We start from the raw sequence: 5172 nt of genomic DNA on the forward strand, positions 1-5172 counted from the left end.
GTAGACGATATTTTTTCCTGTTTCGCGAAATTTGCGTATTTTATCGAGGTATTCCATTCGTTTGAGACTTACATCGTGCTTTTCCATTAAAACTTTTCGATTATCTTCCATTTTAGTAAACCGAAATCCCATCTCGTGAAGTATTTTTCTCAACGTCTTTTCAGACCAATTGTAATTAATAGCATCAGATAATTTAGCTTTTAATGATTTTATTGTTGGCAGTTCATTAAATCGTAAGTGAAAATCATACACCATTCTTCGTACAACATCATAATCAAAATCGTCCATATCCAAACGAAATAGCTTTTTTGGTCTCCCTTTTTTGGAGTGCTAAACTTAATTTCAGTAGAATGTGTTTCAGTACTGACTTCGTTTAATATATTGTTCAAAGTTCTTCTTGAAATTCCAGTGGCATTTGCAACTCGCGCTTGAACCTTCTTAAAATAACAACTTACAGATGTTAAACAACGACTGACAAAACGTCACGTAGGTAGTGTGCGACAGAGATAACGCTCTACGAAGCCGAAATTAGCCGATTGTCTCTTTCCAAATGTCGATGTGCAATATTTATCGCTGGGTACTGTACCTAGTTTTTTAATTTACTTCGAGTGACCTAGACAAACTCAAACAGCCAGTTTTTAAATCTAGTTTGTGCAAAAAGATGAAAGTTTAACAAATCAAACAAATTATTACTAAAACAAAACTTAAAAATAATCACAAAAGCAAAAAAGATAATTTTCTCAAATATGCTCCGAAATGTTTGCATTACTTTCAAAAAACGAACACGAAGTTTGTCATTAATGGACCGTGCGACTTCTTCCCGGCCAAGGCCTGCAAAGTTAGTATGAAAATCCATTACTGTCCTCTTCTCTAAACTTTTAAATGTACCTACTAACTAATAATGAACTATGTAAACAGGCAAAAAAAACTCATACAGCCAACTGCCCTGTGTTCATAACTGACTTTGACGAGAATTAAAAATACATAGGTATTTTTAGGTGTTACCACCATTTTCTTTTTTTTAAGTAAACACTAAATATTTTTTTCTGAGTGTTCGATCTTTGTATTAATAATTATAACAAACTAGTAGAGTAGTTTCACAAAAAATAATTGAATATCAATTCAATAAAAAATTAATTAATACAGTGAATAGCGACATCTCTCGCCGGGACTGGTAGCTGTAAAGATATGTACTAACTGGGTGATAAATCTGTGTGGCGCTACGACTAAAAAGTCGTTGAAAGACCAAGTACAAAGACACGACCCAAGCACATAGAAAAATTCGTGAGGTCCGTTGGTTCGTTCCGTGGCTTAGTTGGTATAGCGTCTGGCACGGTATGCAAGAAGACGTCGGTTCGAATCCGACCGGATCGAAGGAATTTTTTCTGAGTGTTTTTTCTGAGTGTTCGTTCTTTGTATTAATAATTATAAACACTAAAGTGTTTCGGTATTCTTTTGCTTTTCGTCTTTTTTGTTTTTTGGTCGCCAAAATGGGTGCTAGTGAGAAGAGCGATAACGAAAATACATTAATAGATACACAATCAAACGCATCATCAGAAGTTCAGCAGACTACTATTAACGTGTCTGGATAAACAATAACATTTTGTTCTTAGCGATTGTCCTAACACGTCAAATATTACTTTTAATATACACATATGCATTTTCCTATCTTTAGTATTTTATTATTTCCGCACATTGTTTGAGAAAAATTCTATACATGCCTCGGCGGGAACGGGCATTGCTTGACTCGTATTAATACAAGGCCTCGCTGGCGCTCGTCTCTCATACAACTCATACTCGTCCAGCAATCCCTTACTTCCCGGCCTCTGCAATAATGTACTATATAATTTACCATTATAATTAATTCATCAAAGTATTTTCATTACGAAGATCTAAGATTACACTCCGTTTTACTTCCGCGCCTTTTCAGCATAGAAGGTGGCACCACAAGATTTTCCCGCGTTAGTGCGTTTGTGTATGGACCGTAGTAGTGATGCGAAATAGCACATAAATCGTTCGAAAGACGCTCATGATTGCCAAAGATCGCTAAACGTGGCGTTTTGTTTGTCGTGTCTGGTTGAAAAAAAAAATACCTCGAAAACTTCAGAATTTTGGTTCCTGTTTTTGGTTGTATGGCGTAAACGATTGAAATGCTTTTTTCTCGCATTTGAAGTGAAAAGTAAAGTTTTCACTTCAAGCCTAAAAACCTAATATAAACCCTCGGAGTAATAGACACCCTCGCTAATTCTCGACTAGTTAACCACCTCAGCTTGGCTCGTTTTAGTCCCTCGTTAAAAAAACATACTATTATGCAATAGACTGCCGTAACCAACGATAAGCAGTCATTCTGTAGTTTAATAAAAAATCCGCTGCATGGCATTGATCCAATTTTAGTAAACACTGAATCGCGATGTTATATGTTTTCCCTAAAATTTGACCGATTTTTTTTTTTCATGACAAATAAGGAATGCTGCTATCGTCGTAGTTCGTGTCCTGAGAAAAAAAGGCTATTCTGAATTAATCGTTCTTTTTAACCGACTTCAAAAAGGAGATGGTTCACAATTTGACTCATTTTTTTTACGCGATTATTTTTTTGTTGGAAAGAGGGTACCTCAGTCTTGGTTCCATTTAAATTTGAAGAAAATATTCCACCTCTAAAGATGGCAAACTAGGAGATCAGTTTTCGTGTACTTTCCGGTAACCGATTTCAATAAAAATTAGCAACTTTTGAGGTCGATTTTTTTAATAAAAAAAGTTATAATTGCTACATCGTTCGTTCGTACTGCTGTTACTGCATCTGCCACTATAGTATTAAGGTGAAAGAATATGGGATGTAAGTATACAAGTATGGGAGTATGGGAATATAGTATGGGATTTTACCCTAGTTGTGTTACCATAAAATATGCGTAATATAAACAGGCTACTCTTATCTGATTTGGTGTACTCGTCTAAACCTAAGAATCCATAAATATAAAGGTAGATAGTATTTCAAAACTGTCTCAGGGTGACGGGCGCAGTGGCAGATCTTTGCAATTCAAAGCTCTGAGAGGCATTGTAACTGTTATGAACAGGAGTGTAGCTTACCATCAAGCGCAAAACTCGTTCATCCCGTCACTTGATGTTATAAAAAAATCAAGTGTTGTTAGGTCAATGGTTGTTAAATAAAAGAGTTGTGTTTATATGTGTGTGTATTGTATTGTTTTCGTACAACAATAAAAGTTTTATCGATTTGACATCGGAAGTAGATGGCTTCTGATGCCCCATACTGTAGGGATGACTCAATGACGGGACTTATGTATCCCTATTTACAATAGTGTTATTGCATCTGACAGGGATAATCTTCGCGTATAGTCACTAATGGAATTGGGACAATACCCGCCACGTGTTCCGTCTACGTGTTGATCATTGCATCTCCATGTAACCTTTTTTTTTAATTAATACTCTGGGAGAGTCTTCGTACAAATATCTAAGTCAAAGGTAAATAATCTTTATATCATAGGTACGCAAATGACAATTGAAATTATTATATTGATTAAACTCTACTGCTCGTAAGGCAGATTCCCTCTAGAAGAATAAGCAAGAAACTGTAGGGGTTGCTCTTTGTAAATAAACATTTGTATACATTTATCATTTACAATATTTATTCTAAACATTATAAGCTCTTTGTTCTTACTTACTCCTCTATTTTCATAGCAGTAGAACTCCTTGTGATATGTAACCTATTTCTGCCATCAAGCAGTAATGTGAGCATTGCCCGATGCTGGTGAATTATAGGCACAAGGGACTTGTCAACTTACGTCTCAGGGTGGCGGGCGCAGTGGCACTACTCATAAGGTCTTTGAGATTGAAACCTTTGAGTGGTACTGCAACTGTTATAGACAGGCCTGCGCTTACCACCAGGCCGACGACTTGTTCATCCCGTCAATTGGATGTAATAAATTCTCATTCATTGTTAATGAAATGCCTTCCCTTTTATTTCCAATCGCAGTATCCGCAGTCATTTAAGAATGCATCATCATTCATCATTCCGCCATTCCGCCCTTCGCCTCAGTTTGCAACGCTGACGGCCATCTTGTGTCACTGTGCGACAATACACGCTCAACTCTCTGGGTGGATACGACGTAATAGATATGGCAAGCAGAAAGATAACAGAATGTACCAATACCATAAACTACGGAATACACTGGTGTACGGGTGCCACAAGTATGAAAATAATCTCTAGAAGCACTACCCAAAACACTCAGTTTATTAGGTACGTATATCTACATAGCATACATTACCTGAATGCGTGAAGAAATAGATTTCTCACAGATGGTGATACGGCAAAAAAGTCGTTAAAATCCACAAACAAAGATTTGCAAAAAGCATACGGTTTGAATGGTCTGACACTTTGTGCTGAAGGATGTTTGTTCCAATCCAGCCAGATCCAAGTAATTTTTATAAGTGTTCGATATTTGTATTGACAATTATAACAAACTAGTCGAGTAATTTCAGATAAATAATTAAATATCATGGTGGTTCAACATCGTGGCATTCAATAAAGGTAAAAATTGTAGCATACATTGTTGCAGAGGTGGGGTTTTTGGCATCGCCGTAGTTGGGCAGAGTGTTCATGAAAATAAAAACGAACGTTTAAATGTTAAAATATAAACTTTATTTTCTCATTATTTCCGTAGAATGTTATACTAAAACGTATACATTGTTTGTAATTGGTTTAACTAAGCAGTTCTGTACAGTATTCTTAAACACTGACACGTAGAAATATGGTATGTTGCAAGAGTGAAATAAAATTCTATGGGCTAATTTTGTACACACGGTGACACGCTACAGTTCACCAACGTCACTCTCAATGACACTGAACATCGTATTTGAATCTATTGAAGCGTAAACAACAATATGCTTGACTGTACACCATAATATGTCTGCACATGTGTAGAACATTCTTAGGTATATATGAAATGAAATGATTTTTTTTTTATACAAGAGCAAGTACATATACATTATCACCCTATCTCCGAAATTAGGCGAACCTGTACCTTGGGAGAAGGTACCTTCCCAATCAATGGTCACAATTCAAGTATGCATAAGCATAAGGTAATTATATTATTATAAAAGTAATATGCCAGATGGTAGCAAATTCTAGGACGTAACTATTGTGAGTGTTAGTGTGTG

The sequence above is a fragment of the Hyposmocoma kahamanoa genome, unplaced genomic scaffold, assembly GCF_003589595.1.
Source record: "Hyposmocoma kahamanoa isolate Upper Pololo Valley unplaced genomic scaffold, ASM358959v1 245, whole genome shotgun sequence".
Classification (NCBI taxonomy): Eukaryota; Metazoa; Arthropoda; class Insecta; order Lepidoptera; family Cosmopterigidae; genus Hyposmocoma; species Hyposmocoma kahamanoa.